Source organism: Tenrec ecaudatus, chromosome 7, assembly GCF_050624435.1.
Source record: "Tenrec ecaudatus isolate mTenEca1 chromosome 7, mTenEca1.hap1, whole genome shotgun sequence".
NCBI classification, from domain to species: Eukaryota; Metazoa; Chordata; class Mammalia; order Afrosoricida; family Tenrecidae; genus Tenrec; species Tenrec ecaudatus.
In genome coordinates this window covers 23,713,051-23,727,548 of record NC_134536.1, presented here as the reverse complement: position 1 = coordinate 23,727,548, position 14,498 = coordinate 23,713,051, and the positions used below count along the sequence as shown (strand labels likewise).

General features: G+C 44.0%; 1 protein-coding gene across 5 annotated transcripts in view; it reads left to right on the top strand.

Annotated features, from left to right (window-relative positions):
* UTRN (utrophin) overlaps positions 1-14,498 on the top strand; it is a 593,146-nt gene that overhangs the window by 400,788 nt on the left and 177,860 nt on the right. The gene's annotated exons all lie outside the window — the stretch shown is intronic.

Genomic DNA, 14,498 nt, shown 5'->3' with positions numbered 1-14,498 from the left:
AAGATGAGTAGTGTTCTTGTGAGTCGTGTTTACCAGGTGGTGGATATAGTTCCATACTGCATATTGAGTTAGGGAAACAGACTAAGAAGAGCGTGTTCCTGAGCAAAGGTCCAAAAGAACACTGCTGGCAGGAAGATCCAGAACTTGTTCCTACGTCAGCGTCTTTTAATGTTCAGGAGCCTTTGAAAAGTAGCAGCACTTAAGTAAGCAACCTTAACATCATCAGATGGCGAAATCAAAATATAAATATTTAATCCACAGGGTTGTTGTGAAGATTGAATGGGATAGTTTGACTGTCCCTTAATTTATATAAATTTGTCCAGTGTAGCCTCTAGTTTAGGATTTCATGGAAAAAGGGGGGTGGGGTGGGGGTAGGCCCATTTGATCTATTTCTGCTGATTTCTAAGTTTCACAGAACTAATGCTAAGAGAGCCCTGGTGCCACTGTGGCTTAGACCTTGGGCTGTTAACGGCAAGGTTGGAGGTTGAAACCTGGAGATTGCTCTGTGAGAGATGGTGAGGTTGTTTGTGTCTGGTAAGATTTATAGGCCTAGAAACCCGAGCTAATGTAATTATGAGTGGAAATCCACTTGCCATGGCAGTGGTGGGTAATGCTAAAGGAGTTCTGGGTGTTATTCATGGGCAGACCACTTGGTTTCTAACCTAAAGGTTGGAGATTCAGGACAACCCAGAGGTGCCTCAGAAAATAGGCTAGATGACTTGCTTCTAAAAAAATCAACCACTGAAAACCATGCAGAGCAAAGCTCCATTCAGTCACCCCATGGAGTTCCCATGAGTCCAAATGAACTTGGTAGCATCTTTTTTGTTTTAAGTTTAGAGAGAGCTAAAATCTTTGGTTAGTGTTGAATGCTTTTTCGGTTTTTTGCTGAAATGTTATGTGTGGGTCTCCTATTCCCTGTGCAGTTCTTCACAGTTGAGGAAGAGACTAGCACAGAATACATAGGTAGAGACACGTCTGTAGAGAGTCCCTGTTTGGAACTCTCACCCATGACCCAACTAGTCTCTCCTACCGATAAAGGAGGAAAATTAGGAAATCTTGTGCAGGGAGAGAATATTTTTATACTTGTTTAAAACTTGGCATTTCAGTTGGCTTAATTCCATTGTGTTGGGACTTTCTCTTCCCTATAAACATAAATAAATAACAGGATTGAAAAGGTTAACAAAATGAAAAGCATTTACTGAGTGAGGCAAAGCCAACAATCTGGGAAGCTAAAAGCCACCAGGTTGGCTCGGGTGAAGACTGTATACATGTTTCTCGGGTTCTGGGTGGGGGTTTAGATGATATGTTTTTTACCAAGTAGAATTTAATGAAGACCTATATTATAAACAGATCATTCCAGATGGAAAATTACATACACACACACAACATCTTTTGCCTCTTCTTTGAAGTTACTGCCTAAGCCCATCAAGTCATACTTTTCTTGAAACCTCAGAGAGATAAACTGTAGCAGGCATATTGCTTAATTAATAAATTAATTTCTGTTTAGAGGCTGACACAATAAGCTTGTGCCAGTAGGCTTCTGCATCAAGATACAAGTCAGGTCAGACTGTCCCAATAAAATGTGATAATGAATTCATTGTGATGGTGTTCCTGCTCATCGCCCACCTCATGAGATGCAGGCACTCAGTCGAACACCAGTGAGAACCTACTTCCGTGCTTCAGGTGTTGCTCAGCACACCTGCAGGGGTTCCTGGTTCTTTGCGGGTTAAGGTAGGACCAAAAGGAAGGCACGATTACTTGAGAAGGCCATCCAAGGCTTCATCAAAGGGGGTCCTTAGAGCTGAGTCTTGAAGGATGTATACTTACTCCCACCATGGACCGGAAAGCAGGTGGGGAAGGGTGTCCGAGCAGGAGAGTTGAAATAGCACTGTTTCTAGGGAAGGTTTTAGAAGTACTGGAATGGGGTGGCTGCTGTGTAAAGCAGCTTGGCAGTTCCCCAACAAGTTAAGCATAGGCTGAATAAAATTAAAAGTTGCTCGTGGTGGAAAGGGGGAAAGATGGCGTCTCGAGAGAGGGGTGAACGATGGCTTATGGAACATCTGGGTGCCACTGCCTCCATTCCCCTGGCCCTCGAGAGACTACTGGAATCTCGCAGGAATCGCCTTTAAGGCTGAGCTCTGGAAATGTCCCTCCTACTGAGCTGCGGTGAACATGTCATATAGGCAAGGGGACCCTTTCGAATGCTAGCAAAGATGAGGTACCTAGTTGGCTTTGTGGAGGTCCAGCTGAAACATCCGGGGCAGATAATCAGAACCCTTGGATGGAGATGCGCTCTTTCAAAGGAGGCTGCAGGTGAAATAGACAGATGCAGGGAGGAGTGAGCCAGTTTGAAGTAGCAGCTAACAAGAATTGAAGAATGAGAAGAGGACAAAGTAAAGATCCCTGGAAAGCCCTTCTTCCTAGGGAGCAAGTGAAGTCAGCAGAAGAGCCACGAAAGGGACTGGCTGCCGCTGCAGAAGGAAGAGAACCAGGAGAAGGCAGTATTGTTGAGAGGCAAGGGCAGAGAGCATTTCAAAACCAGAAGAAATAACACCCCCCCACCCCCATCCCCCAAAAGGATGCTCATTGTCATGTGACTAGGGAAATGCAGATTGAAAGCACAGTGTGATGTCACTTCACACTGTCAGAACAGTCATCCTTGATGGGGGTGGGGCGGAATAACAAGTGTTGGTGAGGATGTGGAAAAATTGGAACCCACTTACGTTGCCGGTGGGAGTGTAAAATGGTGCAGCTGCCATGTAAAGCCGTTTGGCAGTTCCCCAATAAGTTACGCATAGAATTACCATATGGCCCAACTATTCCACTCCAAGGTATATACTGGCCCCAAATTGAAAACAGGTGTTCCAGCAAAAAACTATACACAAATGTCCATGCAGCCACTGTTCAGCAATAGGCAAGAGATGGAAACAAATGCCCATCTACAGGATGCACGAGCAGATGTGGTGCAGGATCTGCACCCAGCGAAATAGTATTCAGCTGTCAACAGGAATGGACCGCAGAAACACGCTGCAGCACGACGGAACCTTCAAAACCATCTTTCTAAGTCATACAAAAAGGGCTTGTGTGAGCTCCTGCCTTGTGAAATATTCACAAGAGATCAGTCCATGGGGATGGATTATTGGTTACCAGGGACAAGGGAAAGGAGATGGAGAACTACTTAATGGGTGAGAGATTCCCACCTGGGGGATGAAAATTTTGTGGCCCTTGGTAGTGCTGACAGCTGCGTAACACTATGAATGCCCTCCACACTGCTCTCGTCTGCACATTACGGCCATGGCTCCTGTGGCAAGCGTTGTCTTGTGTCTTTCAGCACAATAAGACCAAAGGGTGTATTCAGTCCAGTTACTATTATCATGAATATTTTTGCCTGATCCCTATTTTTTACTTAAGGCAAACATTTGAGAGCATTGAAGGGAATGAAGTTTGATAGGCTTGAAGAGACAGAATGGGAAGCAAGGAGGTGGACCTAGTGAATCCACACAGGGCAATTTTCCAAAGGGACTCTGCTGTGGACAGGAGTGTGAGGGAACACAGTTCATATAAATGTATTATTTGCATGACAGTGTCATGGGCTGGTAGGCCGTGTCCCTACACTGACCCGTGGGGCTGTTCTTCCGCACAGATTGGCTTTGTTTGACCAAAGACCGGGTGCTGTACTCCTCCTCCTCAGCTCTGTTGTTCCAATGTGGACACAGCAAATTATGTTAAAGTGTTCATTATTGTTTGGGTATTTAAAAAAGAAGACGGTGTATGGTTCCTGTTGTAAGGCTCCGTATAGGAAGTACGTCTCAGAAAGGAGTGGTACAGCGTGACATTCAGTAGTGTCAGTCAAGTGAAGCTGCCTCGGTTTACACACTGGCTCCTTCGCAGTGATGTCAAGTTACTTAATCTTTGTGTGTCTCCGTTTCCTCTTCCATAAGTTAGGAATACTAAGAGTAATGTATTTTTTGAAGTTGTCATATGCAGTGCTTAACACAGTGTCTCATGATAAACACACACAGAACTAAACCAAGACCAGGCCAGTGGCCAGAAGGTCAACTCTGACATATGGAGGAGAAATTAGACTTTCTGGGCTGTAATCTTTTATTACAGATCATGAGGTTTTTTTTTTCCCCTTTGGGGTTGGTGTGGCTTCAAACTGCTGACCTTTAGGTTAGTAGTTGATTGAAACTGTTAGCTATCACCAAGGGTTCAAGCCACTCCACAATTGTTATCTACTATTGTTCTGATTGATCATTGTTGTGTTTATTACCACTTACTTGGATAGACATGAAAATTCTGCCTACGCCATCTCTTTTTAGTTTAGTCAGACTATTTGGGGGAATTTTTGAGATTCTGGTGGTGGCGTTACGTACCATCCAGGTAGAGCTAACTTACAGCTCCACTTACTGGCACCAGTAAGTAGATCCTAGCAGATCCTCTAGGAAACAGTGTTTTTCTGCATTGTTCTCACTCTGGCTGCTGTGCTTCAGCACATTGATCCATCCATTGTGTCCGTCTGTCTCATTGAGAGTGCTCTTCTTAGTTTTTGGACTCTACTGGACTGGTGTAAGATAAGAAAGTGTGAAAAACAGAGCCAAATATCATGTTAGTTATAACTATCACGGTAAAGTCCAGGTTGGTGGATGGAGCTTAGAGTGAGATCTGGCGGGATCAAACACTGGAATGAGGCATGATCGTGGGGCGTCCCTGGGCAGGGTGGCCTCCGAAGTGGGAAACCAGATGGGAGAGCAGAAAAGCATCCAGTCCCTGCAGACCTGTTCTCAACAGGAAAGGGTGGACTGAACTTTATCAAGGAGATTCACACTCCACTTCTACAGGCACTGAGTCAGTAAGAGGGAAGAGAAGGAGGCAGTGATCTGCTTAATAAGAAATTTCCTACGTGCAGATTAAGGAATGTGTCTCTAAAACTACTGACGTCCTCAGTCTGTTGTAACTGCTGGTCAAGTTGTTAGTCTCTAGGCCTCTGTTCACCCTCCTCATTGCATTGAAACACTGTTGTCCCTTGTACTGGCGTCTATCGTGAACACGTTTACCTTTAGCATTTCCATAAACCCAACACTTTTCTCTAAAATTGAAACTTGGCTTTCCCTCTTATTACCCACTCCCCTTGAAGCACTGTAAAATAGAGGCTCATTTTTTCCCATTTTCCTCACCTGTTCCAGTGAGGATATATGGAATATTTAACAACTGCCATGGAAACCAATCAATCAGAATGCTAGCCATAAAATTTAATATGGCTCCTGCAGCCACTCTGGCTCAACTGCCGCCTAGGGTTGTGGGAGGACTTGGCTGTCACTGCTTCTGAAGCATACCTTCTCCATCATAACTTCTTCGTTCCTCGAGCAATCTCTCCTGAGGACGTACAGCCGTCCTCTGCCCGTTCGCCACCTTCTTTCCGCTGCTGCCTGGTCTGGAGGCCACTCTTCGACCCCACTCCTCGGTTTAAGCATGTGCCTTGCCGTTATGTTTCTATCATTTCCCATCTCGATGTCAGTAGCCGTATCGATAACTTCTATGTTTTAATTGCCCAGGGTTCTTTTTACTCTCTCTGCAAGTATCGGGGGCCCCTGGGCCTGACCACACCCCTGTTTAATGTCATGTTGGCAGCCACGAGATGATCGATGTCCAGGAAATGTACATTTTCCTCTTCCCTTGAACTTTCTCCAACCTGCGTTTCTAATTTGATACGTGGAAGACAACACCCTTTCTGCCCTTTCTTTGAAAAACCATGTTAAGGATATAAACGTCACATACCATACAATCCAGCAGTTCAATCGCATCAAGAAGAAGTGTCCAATCATCACCATAACTAGTTTTACAGCATTGTCTGTGTTCTGGTACTCACTGTTTCTGCTCGCCGTTTCTCCCCTGCCTCCCCTGCCATGCCCCAAGGAACAATGACTCCCGTTACTGACTCAACAGACTTGCCTTCCTTAGATTTCATACACAGGAACACATTAACAACTCACAAGAATAATGATGGAAAACAGATCAAGCCCTCCATCAAAAAGGAAGCAGGAAATGTTAAAAACTGGAACAAATTCAAGTGGATCAAAAGGGAGGCTGAATAGGTGTTAAATTTTAACCCAGCTTCATCTTCAGTAATCCACTTTTTAATGTGTTCTGTGTGATAGCAAGGCTGTTCGCACCCCTGGTCTGTGGTCAGAGGGGAATCCCCAGAGGCTTAGCCCGCATGCATTTTCCCTTCCCTTCACCCGCTGTGTGCATCGCAACATGATTGGGTTTTGCCGTTAGTTGGAAATGAGACTGTCGTCTTGAATCAGAATCGTTTACAACATCTTCAGCATAACTGCTCCCCTCGATGCACAAAATTATGGACGTCACCCAAAGAGATGCCTTCCTGCTAGTCTGTTATATTGCCCAGCGTTCTTACCCGGTTACTAGCAAAACAATGGTTAGGGAAGAACATCATGTTTGGAAGAGGGCCAGTGAGCCTGAGGAAAACTCTCAACAAGATAGATGGACAGAACAGCCACAGTGGACTCAAACACACAAGGAATTTTGTAGATGGCTTGGGACTGAACAATACATACATGGCAGACATGCATCCAGACATGCATACATACCTAATCATCCAGGAGTTGGTGCTGACCCACTGAGAAATAAAACCAGAAACCTTGTAGTTTTATCCACTTTTAGAGAATGGATCTGTCAGATCTACATTCCAACTAGGTTGCTTTCTGAGAAAGCACCCCCTTCACTCATTTCAACTGTGGAATTCTTAGCTTTCTCCGTGTTTTTTTTTCTTCTTCTGGATTTTCCTCCTAACCTTTAGTTAAACTCTTCCTGCTTTCAGATGCCATGACATCGTTTCCCCAAGCTTAGAGTCTACAGGAAACCATTCCAGGAGTAGCGGGACTGCACTTCCCCGTCCCCGTGCGTTTCCTCTGTCTGCTTTCTCAGTCTCTGAGCCCTGACACACACTCTCCTGCCCTCCTCTTAATCCTGGGCTGCCTGGTGTTGCTCTGGGAAGTGGAAGGGAGGAAGGTCACATTTCTCCCATCGTTTGACATTTTTCCGTTTCCTTGGGAGCTGGAATCCCTAGGCCTACTTCCAAACGCTCTGTTCTTCTTTAGCTCTAGATTCTGCTGCCCTGCCTGGCATTCTGCATGGCTTCGTTCTTTTCTAGGAATGTGTCTGTCTGTCTGATCGATGCCCCTTCTGCTCCTTGGAGTATGCAATATTCATGTGGTCTGTGGTTCAAGTTGTGCTTTCATTGCACTAACGTCAATATTATCATGGCAGGGAGTATTGACTGTAATTTATGATTATTTTTTAGAAAAGAGAATGTCTGCCAAAGATCCCAATAGGAGTTAATGTCTGTTGTGCATCCCGGGCCAGCCCTCACACTCAGTGCTCTACAAACATTGCCTCGCGTGGCCGTGATGTGATCATGGGTTAGCACCTTCAGTATTGAAATCTTCCAGATAATCGTGATTAAACCCGTTTAATAGTAAAATCCCATGTGCCACAGACTTCGTTTGCAATCTACAGAACATACATGCAATTTGACATTTCAGTAAGATCAGTGTAAGAGTGGATAGCTGATGATTTAAAACTTGATTAGAAACATAGCTTTGAGAAAAACTTATTATTTTTTAATCCCAATTGCGGGGGGAAGGGAATTAAACCATTGTATAATCTGTCTATTTTTAGGAATGACATGGCTTGAATTTTTGCATTGAGTGTCTGTAATTTAGGATTGTATTCATGGAAGATTTACTTATCAGCCTTCTGGTGTTTAATATAGATCCTTATTAATATATGGTTTCAAAGTCCAGTGAAATTGTCTGATCTAATGAGAACACAGTTAAAAGAAACTTCTATCTTCTCTTCCATTTATGAGTCTCTGAAAAATTCAGGGAACCTTTTTAAAAAGCCCTTAGAGAAGATTAACCTTTAACACGATCATCTGCATCTAATGTTATCACATTTTACAATGTCATTGACACCACTTTAACTGTAGCTAGCTGGTTTTGTTAGCCGTGTTATAAAACCAGGAAATTTCCCTTCACCCAGCTTCAAAAAAGGAGTCTGCTGTGTCTCTCTTTCTCTGCGATGGTGTCATGCTTTCCACTGGGACTTTCTTTGCTGGTAGAAATGCTGCTATGTTATTGGTCTCAGAACAGTATCCAGAGTGGGGGGACTTACTGAGAGCATTCATGCGGCAAGTGTGCTTGTTGAGAGTCGAATCTGAAGTTGGAATTACCTCACGCAATTCAAATGAGAATGGAAGTCGAAGAGCTGTAGCTACCATTTGGTAGTACATCACTGGCGCTCTTATCCGAAGAGCCTGGCATCTGTTGCCCTCTGCCCCGGAGGGGATTTTGGCTTATAGCGACCCTGTAAAAAAAAAACAGAACTACTGGGTTTTTTTAAGCTGCAGTGTTCTTTTATTATATTTTTATTGGGATGTATGGCACATATTGTGCAATTTAATCATTCAGTTATATTTAGAGGATTCGTGCAACCATCACCACAATCAATTTCAGAATATTTTCTTCCTGGGCTCGTTGGTAGCTCCCCATTTCCCTCCCTTGCTATGCTTCCCCTGGGCAATTACCAATCCAGTTACTGTCTCTTTAGATCTATCTAAACTGCATTTTTTACGAGAGCAGATTGCCAGGTCTCCCTAGTTCTACCCTTCCCGGGAGTAGCAGGTAATGTCCTTTTAATACTACCTGTCATTCTTGCATTTGTCGCATTTGCTTTCCTTGTAACTCAAATTGTAATCTTATAAAGCTTGCTTTTTCTGCCACAGAGCAGCTGATGGTTTCGAGCTGCTGACTTTGTAGATTGGACCCTAATCCATCAGTGCATAAACTATATTCTTATAAAATATAAGAATGTATATCCTTCCAGTCTTCAAATACAAAACCGGATCCTGTGCGGTCCTAGCTGCCTTCCTTGCTTCACTGGGTGATGACCTCGTGCGTGTCGTGAGTAGAGCTGGGCACTAGAGAGAGTTCTGTGCCAGATTTTTGGGGAACTAGATCACCAGGCATTTTGTCCCAGGTGCCTCAGGTAGGCTGCTGATTCCAGCCATTTGGTTAGCCTGCTTGAATTACTAGACTCCTCGGCAGATCTGCTTCCCAGCAGTATCTTTGTTGATGCTGCGTGCTGCTGTCCAGCTTGTTCCAACTCACAGTAAGCCCGGGTACAACAGACCGAAACACGATGCCAGCCCCGTGGCGTCGTTAGCAGGGGCCACTGTGCTTGAGTCCACTGTTGCAGCCACGCTGTCGCTCCGCTCCAGTTCCCAGAGGGGATTCCTCTTTTCTGCTGATCTTTTCCAAGGATGATGCCCTTTTCCAGGAGCTGGTCCCTCTTGGTGACAGGCCAACAGCGATCTCCTTCCCTACAAAGCAATCTCCCCGGGCACTTTCTCTTTACCTGAACTGCTGCCCATGATGGAAGCTGTGGAGCAGAAAGCAAATTTGGATCAGGTGTCAAATTCTCACTTTGGCAACCTGAGCAAGCGTCTCCCTTTTCCGAGCCCGGGTTTTCTCACAGGACTGCTGTCAGGTTGGCTGGTGGTGTATTTATCTTCTCCAGGAGCCCCGGTGGCCTTGTGGGAGACCCACTGGACTGCTAACCCCAAGGTCAGCAGTTGTAAACCACCAGGCGCCCCGCGGGAGAAAGATGACGCTGTCTGTCTCGTAAGATTTACAATCTCAGAATCGCACAGGGGCAGCTCTCCTCTGGCCTTACAGAGTTCCGGGAGTCGGCATCACTGCATGGCAGAGAATTTGGTTTGGGGTGTGGTCTTCACAGCCGACGCGGGAATTGTTGAGCTCATTCATTTCTTTCTCTGCGCTAGCCCAGGGCCTGGTATCAGAGGGGGTGTTCAGTAAATGTCCGTCTGTACTGAACAAATGAGAGAATGTTTTACTAGATCATGTGGTTTTCCTATCATCTGTCCGCTAAGAGAAGCCATGATCACTGGTTGGAAAAAAAACATTTTCCTGAGCGGCAGAAGCTGTGGTGCAGTGTTCTTCAGAGTTTATTTTCTGTATATTCAAATGATGTACTCTTTCTTTAAGTACGTTTTAAAAAAATAAAACATACCAAGGGTCATTTAAACAGTGCTTACAGCTGTCTCTCGGTCATATACCATATATACTCGTGGATAAGCCGAGTTGTCAGCACAAAAAATGTGCTGAAAAACTGGGGTTTGGCTTATACACAGGTCAGTGGTACCCCAGCGAGGTGTCACATCTCGCGGGTGATTACCGTTCCTCCGCTGTTCATTCAAAGCCCCGCTGACACTGCAAGGCTTTGAATGTTTGTTTACTCACATCTAACCAATCAGAGCCGTCCTATGACGTGGACGGCTCCATAGTGATTCATTTATGCCGGCAGCTGAACTGGTAAGGATGTGTCTGTGGCAGCGCTCCGTCTCTCCCCTCTGGTCTCTGTGTTAATTCACATCCTGCATTTCCCACCCTAGGCTTACACTCAAGTCAATCAGTTTTTCTGGTTTCCCAGGTAATAATTAGGTACCTCGGCTTATCCTCGGGTCGGCTTATATTCGAATATATGCGATACTGTATGGACAGAGAGGGAACATTCTTCCTTTGGTCTTAGCCAACCAGAGCCCTGGTGGTGCAGTAGGTTAAGCATCGGGTTGCTGATCAGAAAGTCAGCAGATCACACCCACCAGCTGTTCTGTGGGAGAAACACAAGGCAGTCTGCTTTTGTAAACACGCGGAGCCTCAGAAAACCCTTCTGGAAGGTCTCTACAAATCAGCATCAACTCGCTGTCAGTGAACTTGGGACCCTGGTGTTCTTGGCGAATTATCATATTCCTTTATAGGTTTGAATTGGCCCCTTCATGTGAATTTTTGTCCCTTCCTCTGGGGCCATCCGCTTCATCACAACCGTCGCCCATTCAGTTCACCTTTACGGAGTCTCTCTAGCCACGCGTAGCTCCAGAAACTGAAAAACCAAACTCTCCGGGATCAAGTTGATTCCGACTTAGGCGAAATTGAACCCTTTTTGTCTTTATCTTCTAATGTCGTTGTGCAATACATTTCTCAAATGACTGGCCCCAGAAGAAAAACAAAATCACGGAGTTTCAAAAGAAATAATTATATCTAAGCAGATTAATTGTTTAGTCTGTCCTAGATGCCAGCCTGGGTTTGTAATCTGTTTAGAGGACTATGACTCTTTGCCTATGAAGTAGCCTAGGAGGGAACTGGAAGTATTGAGAAGGTAGGATACTCAATTGTGTTTGTTCACATGGATGCCCAGGGGATTTAGCTAAATAAACGTTTTAAGGAAAGATTTCAAAAACGTTACTGGTTATGTATCTGTAGTCTCGAGGGGATTTTAAACTTGAAATTGTTTGTAGTCAAATTGAGAAAGTACAGCTACATCAAACACAACTTCAGGTTTTTTCTTAACAAAGCATTCAACCCATTGCCCCCACCCCCACCCTCACCCCACCCTGTTCATGCTCCCAAAGGGAGCTTTCATCTTAGGAGATGAAAGAATTAAATTGAAAGTGGAACACTGAAGGTTGCTACAGAAGCATTGGTTTATTTGGCATATGGTAGTAATCCACTGAACTGGCGGTTATAAGGTATTGGAGAATAACCAGAACAGATTCGCCAGACAAAGACTGCCAGACCAGCTTGCTCGTTTTGTGACAGGGAAAGAAAGATGCAGAGAAACATCTATATCAATGTTACCTTTTCAAAGTCACCTTAGTCTTCTCTTAAACCATTTGGCTTTCATCTTTGTAGATCAGCCGTACGAGGCTGCCTTCTTCAAGAGAACTTGTACTTGTGCCTTAAGTTGCAGTGGTCAGGTTCATTATTTCTGTGCAGTCAATGGAGTTAATTGCATAGAAAAAGATATGTGCACGCTCTTCAGTCCAAAAAGTGTGTGTAGCTGGATTTCAGAGAATATAACGCGTGGCTTATTTATTGATTAAAGAGTTAAGCTCAGAGCCAGAAGAAACAGGATCTGATCATCTGAAGCACGGGGTCAGGGTTCACGCACACACATTTTGTGCACAGAGACACCGGGCCCTGAATTGGCTGAGAAGCTCTGCTGTCCAGCAGTCCTCCCCTTGAGCCTTTGGACACGTGGGAAAGGATTTTCAACAGCTCAGTTCAGTGTGTACTGCAGGATGATTTGTAACTGCGCAGAATGATTTGTAACTGCACAGCAAAGAGAATTTTCCTTGAGGATCACTGAAATTATTTAGTTCTGCTCTGTGACAAGTAAAATTATTGTTTATCAGAGAAAGGTAATTATAGACTTGGCCTGAAATCAATCCCTATGAACACAGAAAACCTAGGACTTAAGCAGGATCAAAACCTGGTTGCAGCATTATTTTGTCAAGTGAGGGGCTGAGCAATCCCAACCCCAATGCAAGAGAGAAGTATGGATTTTTTAATCATATGTTTTCAGGGAGTTATAAAATGCTTTGAACTTTGTCCTATACGTAGAAGTTTTGTGTTACTTTGCACCTAGATTTTTTTGAGTAAAACATAGACTCTTGGTGTTTGAATAGTTTGTCCTGGGAGGCTCACCCATCCCGGCAGTTGGAAGGATGGCACAAGGAGAGAAGTCTTCTTGTACTTTGGGTCTCTGTACGTCGGAATCCAATTGATAGCACCCAGTACCAACGAAACTCTAAGTCGATGGAGGAAGTATTGGGCTTTTGTATGGGACAGTGGACGCTGGGCCATGCTGTTGAAGTATCCAGAACTCCAGCTTATATTTTCAGCCAAAATACTGGTTGTCACATTCTAGTTATTATTTTGTAGATTAGAGGTGAGCAGATTATAGTTGATCTCCTGAGCCATGACATGATGTTATGAATTCACATGGTGAGGAATCTCATCTAACATGGCCCGGGAGCAAACAGTTGTTCACATTAACCACAGTGAAGCTAGCACCATTGAGACAAAGCAGAAGTAGATCCAATTCTCAAAGAGGAAATTACTGATAGGTCGAAGAGGCACAGTGGCTTTGCCTGGTCAGCCGAACCATGGTCCCTGTCTTTCCAGAAAGACACAGATTTACGGAGGTCCTACAAGAGCCCTGTCAGAGGATATGAAGCCTGGCAAACAGAGATTTCTGGCACAGCCATGATGGTTTTGAGAAGGATGGCCATGGTACATGAATATTATAACCCCAGTCTCAGGAGAATATGCGCAGTATATAGGTACACCCACTTCATTCCTGTGCACTGAAAGACAGCTAGAGGGGAAGTCAACTCTTGGAAAGCTGTTGTTAATATAATAAAGCTCTGTGTTGGTGTCTCCCAGCTTTGCTTCTTTGAGTCTTAAAGGGCACGGGCAGTCAAGGTGATTCCAGTTCACCTGGGTTGGCACTTAAATCCGTATTCACAGTCTCACTGCTGGGCTCCAGGGTTGACTAAAGGCCTAGTCTCTGGAATTTTTTTGTGTATGATCCATCTTTTCAAATCAAGCCCGCAGAGAGGGCTGACGCCAGATAACTGGGTTTTCTTCAGAGCCCTAGAAAAGCCACTAGCAAATTTGTGCTTTTAATTTACACTTCTATTCCCCTGGACATTTGCTTTGATTGGAAATTTGAACCGATAAAACTGTATTTCTTCAAAGCGGTGCCCTGATTATAAAGTTCATAATTTTAGAATCATAAAGCTAATTTTCTGTGCTAAAACCCAGAATTATCATCGCACCCAAGCACTCACCTTGACATCAGGTATAAAGCACTGCTGTCGCCAACTTAGCACAGCTGGTCTCTGATCACAGTGAATCTCTGTCACAGGACAGCCATCAACGAAAGCTGACTACTCTTCAGTTTAGGTCAGGTGTTCTTGTTTTCCAGCCTCATAAGGTCATTGTTGGTGGTGATAGTTTCTAGTACTGTATTTGCCTAAAAGAGAAAGTGAGATATTATAAATGCTTTTCCTAAAAACATTATTTTTTGAAAGAATGCATGTTAAATGTTTAAGTAGGGCAAAATAAATACCAAGTCTGCGTTTCCTGTGCTTTCAGTCTTAACCACTTCTGGTATGTCGTTCTAAATATTTTATTTGCATATAAATTTTTTTCTTTCTCCATGTACCGGGGACTTGAGAAAGGTTGTGGGATATTTGAATTAAAAGATACTGAACATTTTCCACAGATTTTTTGGGAAATCTTATTGCATATAGTTGACATCAAAGAATATATATGTGTTCAGATGTACATATAGATTACACACAAGCAACTAAAGCTTGCTCTTATCATTTTATTTATTAGCTGTCTTTTTTTTTTTTAAAGATCACTCTATTGGGAGCTCTTACAGCTGTTCTAACAATAATTCAATTAGACAAGTGTGATTGCACAATTGCTGCCACCATCATTTTCAAAATATTTCCTTCTTGAACTCTCTGATATCAGCTCCCCTTTCCCCCCTCTGTCCCCCCTTACCCCTCAGGAATCATCATTATCATGGCTATCTTTTACACC